General features: G+C 35.1%; 1 protein-coding gene across 3 annotated transcripts in view; it reads left to right on the top strand.

The window, feature by feature from the left end:
* Nucleotides 1-13,505, top strand: part of Zip48C (Zinc/iron regulated transporter-related protein 48C) — a 245,670-nt gene that overhangs the window by 68,682 nt on the left and 163,483 nt on the right. The gene's annotated exons all lie outside the window — the stretch shown is intronic.

Consider the following 13,505-nt stretch of genomic DNA (forward strand, 5'->3'; position numbering starts at 1 on the left):
TTATTTGACACCTCCAGGGAGTCCAGAGACTCATCGAGGGAGAGTGTGCCAACAGCATCGAATGATTGGTCCCCTTCCAACTACTCTTTGTTATATTCCCATGCTTTTTCAGCTATTTGCCATAAGGCCTGACAGCCTCTATTTGGCCTGAATCCAGCTTGTTCTTCACCAAGCTTTTCTTCCACAATTCTTCTCAACCGTTTCTCAAGTATACTTGCATAAATCTTGCCAGGAGCACTCAGTAAGGAAAAACCTCTGTAATTCTCACATTCAGTTTTATTTCCCTTTTTGTATATGGGTACTATTAGAGCTCTACTCCAATCATCAGGAATTCGTCCCTCTGTCCAGGCCTTCTGAACTATGCATTTCAGCCACTGTAAGACTTTTTATACCACCATACGCCAGCATTTCTGGTCATATATCATCTACTCCTGATGGCTTTCCACATTTCATGCCTTTCATGGCTTTTTCTACTTCAAGTATGTATATGTTTTCCTGACTGTATGCCTTGGAGTGTTTTTTACCACTCTGCTATCACTGCTTGTTTCATTTAGCAATATTTTGAAGTAATTACTCCATACTTCAAGGATATCTTTTTCTCCCATTTTCATGTTACTCTTATCATCTCTTACTCCTTTTACAGCACTCTTTCCTCCATTTCTAAGCTTCTTCAACAACCTCCAGAATAGCTTACCACCTTCTTGGTATTTATTTTCTATGTTCTTGCCAACGTACTCCCATGACTTTTGTTTAGCTAGTTTTACACATTCTTTAACTTTCTTACATTTGTCTGTGTATTCTCTAAGAGCACAAGCTGACTTATTGAATTGGAATGCCAGGATATCATTAGTGCGTGGGAAATTATGAAAGAATATTTGTTAGCAGCAATGGTAAGTTGTATACTACAAGTGATGAACAAGAGGAGACAATTTGGAGTAAAGTGGATGACAAACAATATTAAACAGGAATTGCATGCGAAAAAGAGGCTATGGAAGAGATATAAGGAGACAGGTTAAGGAAAGATGCATGAAGAGTATAAGACAAAAGCTAGAAGAGTGAGTAGTATGGTAAGGAAGACGAAACTGGAATATGAGAGGAGATTGGACCTAAGATCCAAAGAAAATCCTAGGGAATTTTTTAGATATGTGGCCAGTAGGAGGAGAAATGACTGTGGAAGAATGATATTGTGGGATAAAAATGGGAATAGACTGACTGATGCAGAGAACATAGTGGAATTGTTCAATGAACACTTTATTGGAGTATTTCATCCTTGAGGAGTCAGTTTTAATGCTAGAGGGATTGGGTAGGTTTGAGGTTTAGAGGTACAGCAGGGGAGTGTGTTTCAAATACTGAGTACTCTAGATGTCATTAAAGCTGTGGGACTGATGGTATTTCACCACGAGTTTTGAGAGAATGTCTAGGGAACTGACAGTGCCTTTGACCTGGTTTTTCAATGAAAGTCTAGCTGTGGGAAAGGTGCCCATGGAATGGAAGGAAGGTAAGATAGTGCTATTGAATAAGGCAGTGGCAGACTGGAAGTGTCATCAGTAGTTAGTAAGATCTTGGAGAAAGTAGTGAAGGACTGTATACAGAATTTTGCAGATGAGGGTAATGTTATCTGTGAGAGTCAGCATGGATTTGTGAAGAGGCATGCTCTTGTTTTAGCAATGTGCTAGCCTTTTATGATAAAGTTACAAGAGCATTAGATGAGGGAAAGGCATATACTACCATTTTCTTAGACTTAGCGAAGGCATTTGACAGGGTGCCACATGATAAGCTGATATTTAAGTTACAGCACATGGGTCTGGATGTCAGATTGGTCAACTGGATTCAGGATTGGCTGTCCGATAGGTATCGGAGAGTTGTGTATGGTGGAGCAGTTTCAAGAAAGCAGAGGGTTACAAGTGGGGTCCCACAGGGCTCAGTACTGGGACCTATATTGTTTAACCTTTATATCAATGACATTGTCAGTGGATTGCAAGGGGTTATTCAGTTGTTTGCAGATGATGTGAAGCTGGGAAGGATTATTAGTAATAGTGCAGATGCTGCAGCCCTGCAAGAGGATTTGAATAAGCAAGATAGATGAGCAAATGAATGGGAGTGTTCGGTTTAATACAGCAAAATGTAAAGTCTTGAGGTTTGGGAAACATCGATGGGTGGTGAAGGTAACACAGAGGATTGTTGCAATAATGAGAAGGACGCTGACCTGCAGAGATAAAACAGTTATCATTCCGTTGTATAAGACTGATCAGACCACACTTGGATTATTGTTCTGAGATTTGGTCCCCAGGATAAATTAACTGTGGAAAGGGTACAAAGGCAGATTACAAAGATGGTTTCAGGACTGTACAATGATAGTTATGAGGATCGGCTGAGGGAATGTTGACTGCAGAGTTTGGTGGATAGAAGGAGAGGTGGTTACAGGGTGGGGACTTGATTGAACAGCAGGAAGGAGTGATGATAATAAGGCATATCTGGAAGTTACAAAAGGAAACTGTGAGCAAGAGGGTGAGGAGTGGTTTCTTTGCATGGAGGGTGGTTGAACCATGGAATGCATTGCCTGATGGAGTGGTGAGAGCGAGAATGGTCAATGAGTTTAAGGAGTGGTATGATAGACATTGTGTTTCTTGGGGGAGGGGGTGCTGCCCTCTATTAGTCAATAGACTTTATTTCTTAGGAAGTACCTCCCACGATGAGTCTTTTGACTCCATGGAAGCCTGAATAATAATAATAATCAAACTTTCTTACATGTTATTCTTTTCAATATGTAATTCAATTTTATCCTGCTCAAGACTAAATAGTGATCACTTCCAATTTCAAATCCTCTGTACACTCTGGTGTCCTGCACCAGGGAGAAAACATCACTATCAACAATAACATAGTCAATGAGACTTTTCTTATTTCTTGCCTCTTCTCTCCATGTGAATTTGTGAACATTTTTATGTTGGAACATGGTGTTAGTAATAACCAGTCCATGTCCTGAGCAGAAATCCAACAGATATTTACCATTATTATTAGCTTTGCTTTTTTCTCCAAATTTTCTCAAAATATTTTTGTATGTCTCGCAATCATTTCCTACTCTGCTATTTAGATCCCCAACAAGGACCAACTTTTCCTTTTTTCATTGTGTCAGTTGCTTTCTGTAAAGCATCAAAAAATTCCTCCACTTCTACCTTAGTAGAACCTTCTGTGTGACCACAAATAAGTCTCATTGTCCAGTTCTCCATTTTGATATTTGCCCACATCACTCTACTTGAGACTGCCTGCCATTCTAGAAGATTAGGCTCGTATTTTGTGTTGAATACTATGGCTACTCCTTCTTTTCCTTGATTGTCATTGCCTGAATATAAAATTTTGTATTTATTGCTCAGAAAGATCTCACCAGTTTTTGTCTTTTTTGTTTCAGTCACCCTATTATGTTGATCTGGTACTTATCTAATTCCTCAGCTAGCTCCATTTCTTTGCCATTCAGGCTTCTTATGTTGATAGTACCGATCTTTAACTCTGGTGATGTTGAGTTGGGGTGTGCTTTCAGAATTGTTCCAGTAGCTGAGTTTTCACTGTTCGCTCTGGTTCCCTGGCGAAAATAACGGGTGGGGGAGGCCTTGTTTAAATGGGTGACGCCCGAGCCAGCAAGAAATTTTGTCATGTTGTACCATCATTTTGTATATTGATTTAAGCCAATAAGAATACAGTTTGGTCAGCTAAAGAACCCTGGGTCATGCCACTGATTATTCTCATTTTCGAGATTTTATTTGTTTAATTTTCAGTTATGTATTATATCATTATGACGTGAAATTAGTACACATTGTGTTATTAGCTGTGGTAAATTTGGAATAAAAAAACATAACTGAAGTGTGTGTGTGTGTGTGTGTGTGTGTGTGTGTGTGTGTGTATATATATATATAATAGTCTAATTTCAGTGACACAATGTTTCTTTATAGTGTTTTTATTTGCTTTCTTTGTTTCTTCACGCCTGCAGAAGTTGGCCTTTCAACGAAACATGTTGCGTTGTGAATAAATTTAATTGTTTGTTCTAACTCTCAGATCTAAGTCAGTATATAAAATATGAAAAAAAAATATATATATATATATATAAACTTATGCCTCATTTTGGATGAAACTTGGAAATCAAGAGAATCTGTTGGCAGCACATATAGTTTGCCATATATGTTGAACAAGTTGTGAAAATCGGCTCAAAGTAACGAAAAGTCTTTCAAAATATTTTTCACTATATTTTTCTGATAGTTTCTTGTTATAGTTGCTGAGATTACTTGCTTGCTTCTCTTTTTTTTTTTAACATGAAAAGTCTTTCATTTTGCTGTTCTGATAGTATGATATGAACAAAAAAAAAAAAAAAACTAGGACACTAGAATAGAAAGGATATTTCTTTTCTTGATTTCAATCTTGTGTGTCCTTGTAACAGTATTACAAAAATGCTGTATCACACTAGAACACAGCTCATATTATCTCTTTTAAAATTTGTTGTTATTGTTCTATCTCATTGAATTATTTTATTCACCGATGATAATCTGTTATATTCAGATCAAAATATTTACTTAATAAAGTGTTGTTAAGTCCACATCTTCAACACTTGCTCTGTTCGTACATCATTCAGTATAGAGACCTATACACAAAATCTCACACCTAATTTTTCCATTGTTTTCTTGCTGTCATTTATCTTTAGCTCGCTCATCTTTCACTTGCATCTTTTTTTCATCCATTTCACCATCTGATCTCTTTTCAATATCTTTCTCTCTCTCTCTCTCTACATCTGCTTTAATTCATCCCTCAATTTCATCAGTTCATTTGTATTCTCCTAACTCATTTTTGCATCTTTCACAATACCAGTTTCATTATGACTTCTCTCTTCCTCCCTCTGGTGTTCTACTCTCTTTTGTTTCCTCCTCTTTTCAGTTGTACTCTATCGTTCATTACTGTCATACCACATTTGTTCTGTTTCACTTTCTTCCTGCCTGTGTTACTTTTGATCATTTACACTATATTTTTCTGATAGTTTCTTGTTATAGTTGCTGAGATTACTTGCTTGCTTCTCTCCTTCCCTTAACTTTCTTGCCAGTCACAGACATAGCTCTTCAACTTTCTTGCAGAAAGTTTTACCACTAGATTAAAAATTATATTATACTTGACAAGAAATTATATTTGTTGTTTTAATCCTTTACACTAGCATAAGCAAGCTCGTTCTCCTCATTACAGTCTCATTCCACACAGTTGCAGTCTTGCTACTTACATATCAGTTATTAATATATTACCATTTCATCAGTTTTGCAGAATGCAAAGTTAAATATTATGTTAGCTAGGACACTTTTTTTTCCTATTTAAAAACAAGGCCCCACTGTTTTCATTAGGATACTAAGACAAACAGTGATAAGTCATCTGATGGAACCATCTCAGGAGCCAGGATTTTTCCTTGATGTTTCATCAAGGGAAAATAAGAACCATCAATAGAAGAGGGAACTAGCACAAGAATATCAACATAATTGATGTTAACTAGACAAAAATGGATGAAACAGATCTGAGATCCTTCTGAATAATATATTGGCATAAGATGATTTACTCAGGCAGTAGTTGGTAGAGAAAGGAGGAGTAGTTATGGTATTCAACACTAAAAACTTCTTGAATGAGAGATGATTAGATAGTGATATATATATATATAAATTTCAAATTGGAAAATTGAATAGGTTTACTATGTCTTGCTTCTTCCACTGAAGATGTTAGCCATGGTAAACAAGTAAAGAAATCTTTGTCATAGGCTAAGACAACTGGCTTTGTCTTATCTATTACAAAAATTGCTTCTTTTTGGAGATCTAAATAGAACCAAGAAAAATGTTTTGGAGATAGGGATGATAGTTAAATGGCAGTACTAATGATGATGATAAAGACCTACTGGGTTTCTGCATGTCTAGGAACAGGATAAGACTTTATCTTGTTCCTAGGATATGGAACAAGATAACTTTATATTACATAATAATTTTACATTATTATTGACTGTGATTTCTTCAGACTAGTTCAGAATTGATGTTTTCTGATCCTGTGGGTTAGAATAAAAATACTTGTTATGCAGCTGTTTTTTTATATATATATACACACACACTGAAAGGGACTATTTTATTGTTATTATTATTATTAAACAGGCACCTCTATGGAGTCCAAAGACTCATCGTAGGAGACCCAATCTATCCACACAATGTATCATACCTCTCCTTGAACCCATTAATAGACAAGCACTCACAACTGACTTTGGCGACCCATTCTACTCATTCAATTGTTATTATTATTATTAAACAGGCACCTCTATGGAGTCCAAAGACTCATCGTAGGAGACCCAATCTATCCACACAATGTATCATACCTCTCCTTGAACCCATTAATAGACAAGCACTCACAACTGACTTTGGCGACCCATTCTACTCATTCACAACTCTCTAAGCAAAAAATCTAGTCCTCACACCTGTACTAACCACACCTTTATTCAACTTCCAATGATGACCTCTTATTCTGGTCCCTATAACCAAGTGCTGAAACATTTCCTGTGCATCTATTCTATAAAATCCTTTAAGCAATTTAAATGTTTCTATCATATCCCCTCTTTTTCTCCTATCAACCAACTTTTGCAATCCACACCTTCAATCTATCCTCATATGGAACATTACGTAGGTCACTCACCTCTGCATCCTCTCCACCACTTCTTCATCCCCAAGAAACCCAGGGGACAAGACTTGAGTATAGTAATCCAGATGTAGGCGTATCAAGGCCTTATAAAGAGGAATAACAAGTTCCTTATCTCTACTTGTTAATATGTTCTTCAATAGCCTAGTAATTTTATGGGCTACCTTAGCAACCCTAGCAATATGTCCTCTAAACTTTAACCCTCTGTCTACTACCACCTTTAAATCTCTAGCTTCCTGGAGTACACTGTTATCAATGTGATACACTGCTTGTAATCTCTTTATTCCAAAATGCATAACTTTACATTTCTCTACATTAAACTGACACCCATTAACTTTTGCCCATACTGACAGCCGATTTAAATTGTCCTGCAAGCTCTTCACATTGTTTTGCTTAACTATTAATCTACCTAATTTTACATTATCAGCAAACAACTGAATATTTCCTGTCAGGTTATTTGAAAAAGTTACATTTGCAGCCACCCTTGTTGTCTAAGTGAATAGTGTACTTATTTTCAACCAACACATGTTGGGTTTAGTCTCTTATGTTCATGGAGGTTTGTAAATATTTTTATATTATAGATGAATTTTCTAGTGATTCCAGGTTTAATTTCTAGAATGGGTGCATGTGCACACACACAGACACTTTTGTATGATGTACAGAATATATAATTTATTATGCATGAATTGCAGAAAGTCTTTGTTTATTCACAATCCATTGCTGTCTTATAATGACAGGGACCACAGTAATTACAACTGAAAAAGAAGAATGTTAATTCATTTTTAACAGTATTGATGAGAACATGGACTGATAAGAAAATAATTGCTATTTATTTACTTATTTGCTGATATTTCGTTGGTATTACATCCAGCATCTTCAGAGCACAAAAACTGTTTGTCACAGTACGTGAAACAACAACAATCTGGTATAACAAGATTGTTGTTGTTTAGATTAAACAAGATTAAACAATTGCAATGGAAAACACAAATTACAATTGCAACACAAAGACTAAAGTCCCAATTAGGTGCCATCTATATTGAGAAAAAAAAAAAAAGAAAGAAAAAAAGAAAGCAGGTATTAGATCTTAAGATGATGACTGTTTCCCAAATTTTTGGTAAATTTATACAGCTATACTTGTTGAGATTACTTCTGCATAGCACTTTTGTTTTTTTTTCCAATTGATCCTGTTTGCAGGAGTATCTAAGGCATGGTCTGCTAGACCCGACTTGCATTAACGATGCCGGATGTATTTTTGATGTTCACTGAAGCAGATGTCCACAGTTCTTCCTGTCTGTCCATAGTAAGCTCGGTCACATGAACAGGGCACTTCATAGACTCCTGGATATGATAAAGAAGAGATTCTCCTAGGTTGAACAGATGAGAGTTGCCAGTTTGACATAAGGTTTAAATATGGTGCATAGCTCTGATGTTTAGTAAGCACTCTAAATATCTTTTCAGATGTCCCTTGAATGTATTGGATGGTGACAGTCTTCTGTGGTAGCCAGTGGGAGAGGGATTTCTGGGAGCATTTAGTATTTTTTCTATTCTAGAGAGAAATTTGTCAAAGTTTTAGGATAGAAATCTAATTGGGAGTGCTATGTGTCTACCACATTTGTAATTTTGTGCTCTGAGGATATTGGTTTGAAATCCAATGAAATATTAGTAATTCAATAAATTACTGATTTTTCTCTTCTGTTGTTATACTATCAAGCATTATTATGAAACTTATTCATGTACACAAACATCCATGTACATAGCAGGATTCGAACTGGCAGCCTATTGGTTGGAGAGGGGATACCCTAACCACATTACCATCCAGACTGTCAAATGTAACGGTAACATTCATGTTTTGATTAACATTTTAAGCATTAAAATGTTAATCAAATTATTTTATTAGTTTAAATTAGTTTAAATTATTACATTTTAAAATGTAATATTTAAAATAAAAATGAAGGCATAATACTTTACACTGATGTATAATTACATGTATTTTCTGTATAGTGTGCATTGTATGATTTTCAAAAAAAAGTGAATACAAAATTTATAACAAAATGGTGGTATAATTGAACTGTGATTATTGAAAGATCATTTCATTTCACACAGCCACACTTAAACCAATAGTTTGCTATGCTATGTTGATGATGTGTTTGATATTTAGCCTCATAGTTCAGACATTATGTGCACCTCCATGGAGTCTGAAGACTCATCGCAGGAGACCCAACCTATCCACACAATCTATCATACCTCTCCTTGAACCCATTAATAGAAAAAGCACTCACAACTGACTCTGGCAACCCATTCCGTTCATTCATCACTCTCCAAGCAAAAAATCTAGTCCTCGCACCCCTGCTGACCACACCTTTATTCAACTTCCAGGGATGACCCCTTGTTCTGGTCCCTCTAGCCAAATGCTGAAGCATTTCCTCTGCATCAATCCTATAAAATTCTTTAAGCAACTTAAATGTTTCTATTATATCCCCTCTTTTTCTCATATCGAGAAAATTCTGCGATCCACACATCTTCAGTGTGAATCCTCTCCACTGCTTCCACATCCCCAAGAAACCCAGGGAACCAGACTTGAGCCCAGTAATCCAGATGTGGGTGTATCAAGGCCTTATAAAAAGGAATTCCAACTTCCTTTTCTGTACTTGTTAATGTGTTCTTCACTAGCCAAGTAATCTTATGTGCTACCTTAGTAGCATGTTCTCTAAACTTTAACTCTCTGTCAACCACCACCCATAAATCTCTAGCGTCATCTGTTTCCTGGGAGTATAGTGCCATCAATATGATAAATGGCTTGTAATCTGTTTATCCCAAAGTGCATTACTTTACATTTCTCGACATTAAACTGATACCCATTAACTTTTGCCCATACTGTGACAGCCTATTTAAATTGTCCTGCAAGCTCTCCACATCATCTTGATCAACTACTATTACTCTACCTAATTTTGCATCATCAGCAAACAACTGAATATTTTTTTTTGAGGTTATTTCCTATATCATTTATGTATAAATTAGCAATGGTCCCAGCACGGAACCTTGTGCCACGCTAGTCACCTGCTTTTGCCTTGATTCTGCCCTTCCATATACCACTTTTTGATATCTGTCTAGCAGCCATCCTCTTATCCATATTGGATACATTTTAGTACATCTTAACAGCCAGAATCCTAAGGTAAATTTTACATAGAAGAAAGGAACAGTTGTCTCCCCTTTCTAGATATACTAGTGGCAATGACTTTCTAATCGCTTATCCTATTTCATTTACAGAAATAATACACTCATACAGGAAGGTATTTGCATCAGCAATCACATCACCACCCTTCCAAATGTATGACATCCTCAAAATACTTATTCACTGAGTCAGGGCTATTTGTTCAAATGACACAGCCTTGAAACTGAGCTCAGGGACCTTCAAAACACCTTTTTAACCAATAGCTACAGTCATTATTATTATCCTAAGACCCCATGGAGTCAAAGACTCACTTAGGAGGTCCTTTTGTCATACACAGCTCATCACACCGTGCCTTAAACACACTCAAATTCTTTGCAGACATCACCCTTTCAGGCAAGGCATTTACAACTCTGTATGCAAAAAAACCTGCTTCTCACTCCCCTGCTTACACCCTCCTTATTTCCTGGGATGACCTCTGATTTTCCCTTGATCTACCACCATTTTCTGTAAAACCTCTTCAACATTGATCCTGTAACAACCCTTTAGTAACTTGTATGTCTCTATCATATCACCACCTCTTCCTCCTGTCCATTAGACTCTGTAAATTGCATCTTCTCAACCTTTCCTCATATTTGACATTCCAGAGATCAGAAACTACCTTAGTCATTTGCCTCTGGACCCTTTCCAAAATCTCTTTTGTCCTTTTGAAAATCAAATCTGTGCACAGTAGTCCATGTGTGGCCTAATCAGAGCTTTATACAATAAAACAAGAATCTCCTTCCTTCTACAAGTCAGTGTCCTCTTCATCATTCCCTCTGCAACAATTTATTGTGTTGTCCTCACAATTTTGGCAATGCATCCTCTGTATTTTAGATCCTTATTCAGTATCACCCGAAGATTTTTTATTTCCTCCACCTCCAACAATATATCCTCACCAAACCTAAATTCTACATCCCATCTTTGTTTCCTAAATTTTATAAAACAGATAAAATACTGCATGTGTCCCCATTCCTCCTGCAACCAACACAGAATCACAGGAAAACCATTCCCATCTCATATATTAAGGTTACATCAGAAAAAATAGCTAAAGTTCTCTGCAAATATGATCTCCACACCACTTTTAAATTTTTCATTCAGCTAGATACCTTCATTCATTCTCCTGAAGATCACCTGCATCCTCTTACACATCTGATAGCAACTGATAAAAAAGTAAATATATGAAACATTAGTAGATGTAATTAAGACAGTTAAGCAGATATTAATCAGTGAGCTTCATTATTTGGTCATATTACGAATTTGTTATTATTTATTAGGTTTGTACTACTTTTACAGTGATATAATTGGTTTAATAATGTATGGAAGTTATAATATCTACACTAAATATTATAATGTTTTTAGCTTTCAAATTCTTAAGTATAGATCATTGGTTAAAAACTGGATTTATAAAATACACAAAAGAGAGCAATATAGCAGATACAAGTAGCTGTAAGCAACAAGAAAACGTTGATATTGTATCTTGGATCAAATGAAATTGATAAGGGTGTGTTGTCTGACATCTCTAAAGAACCAATTAGGAAGAAGATGAAAAAACTTCATAAGTATGATATGAATTACTTGAAATCTGGATTTTCATGGACAGGAAACGAAGAGGAACCTATTCCATTGTATCATTTGTAGTGAAACTTTAAAAAATGAAAGCTTGAAACCATCTAATTTAAATTGCCATTTTGAATCGAAACATAATGAATACAGGGACAAACCTGTAGAATTTTTTCAAAATAAATTAAAAATTTAAAAGTATCTCAAAAAATGATGTCGATCATGTTAGGAGGTGAAGATATGAATGCTTTAGAAGCTTCATATCATGTGTTGCTATTAATAGCAAAAAGTGGTACAGTGGTGAAACTTTGGTACCTAACAAACACTAGAAAATTTTGCAAATCTTCTAGTGTTTGTTAGGTACGAAAAAAATCCAAAACTTCATGACGACCTTTTATTTTGCCAACCCTTGCCAGAATATACAAGGAGAAGAAATATTCAACAATATAAATACATTTATGCATCAAAACAAGCTGGATTGGAAAAGTTGTGTTTGGAATAAGAACAGATTGAATGAAATCCATGGTCGGATCTAAATCACAAATTATATTAAAGGCCATCCTCTAAATGGCAGACTTTTCTCTCAACTTTGTGAAGAAATGGGAAGTAATCATACACAACTTATTTTCCATTCTGATGTTCATTAAGCTTTCTCATGGAAAAGTCCTTACTCATTTATTTGAACTTCGGAATGAACTGTAAGTTTTTCTTGATGAAAATTTTGAATTGAAAAAAAATTTACATAATTGGAAATGGCTTAGTCAATTAGCATACCTGGCATATATATTTACTCTATTAAATAATCTTAATTCGTCTTTACAAGGTAAGAAAATTTTTATATTTCATGTCCAAGACAGCGAACTCCACATTGGCAAAGATGAAGTTATGGCAAAAGTGGGTTGGTAATGGTGAATTGCTTGCAGGTTCAAATGAACAAATTGATGATGATGTGAAAATTACTATCATGCAGCATTTACAAAGCTTACAAATGAATCTAGAAAAGTATTTCCCTGAATTGGACATTAATATTAAGTGGATAACATACCTTTTCAATATCAACAAATCTATTGGCGACAGACCCCAAAGGTTCTGTCGCCAATAGAAGAACAACTTTTAGAACTAGCTTCTGATGGTTTCCTACAAAATAAATACAACAAGAATATGTTATCATCATTTTGGTTACAAATACAGAATGAATTTCCTGAATTAACAGATAAAGCTCTAAGGTTCATTTTTCCATTTCCAAGTTCATATCTGTGCGAAATTGGATTTTTGGCCCTTGTAGATATTAAGACAAAGAGGAACCGCATTATAGATGTCAAACCACACCTGAGATTGAAATGAACAACTATAGAGCCAAATTTTGCTGAAATTTTATCCCACCAAAAGCAATTTCATTCCTCTCATTGATGATAAATTTAAATTAAGTAAAAATTTATAGTATCTTTATAAATTTTGTTCTATTAAAAATAAATAATATTTTTTTGTTTACATGTATATCTAAATTTAAACAAAATAAACATTTACAATGAAATATGCTTTTTTATTTTATTTATATAGGACTAAAACGGCCTCGCCTACTCCCTATATGGGAATAAAAAGGCGTTAGGTGATTTTTTTTATTATTATTATTATTTTGATAAGGTGATTTCATTATTACCAAGTTGGATACTTGGTAATAATGAAAATTTAAGAAGGGGTACATGGATATATGAAGTCTGAGAAATACCGATCTAGATTAAGGAGAAAGAAAAGCCACGTGCTAAATGTAAAAATCCACGCTTATTTTTATTTATTTTTTTAATGTGGTTCCCACTCGTGAAAGGTTATTAGTAAATCTATAGTAGAGTACATTTGTACCATGGATGTGATAAGGATTTTTTAACCCCCTTTATTATCAATTATATATATATATATATATATATATATATATATATATATAATTTTGCTTTTTTTAATTATTTTTACATAGTCTGGAAACCCTGTTCTAGGGTTCAAACATGGAACTTTTTCAAGGCACTTCAGGCCTCCAATAAGTGAAGAA

This window comes from Typopeltis vanoorti, chromosome 3 (assembly GCF_054136105.1).
Source record: "Typopeltis vanoorti isolate ZY-2024b chromosome 3, IOZ_Tvanoo_1.0, whole genome shotgun sequence".
In the NCBI taxonomy this organism is placed as follows: Eukaryota; Metazoa; Arthropoda; class Arachnida; order Uropygi; family Thelyphonidae; genus Typopeltis; species Typopeltis vanoorti.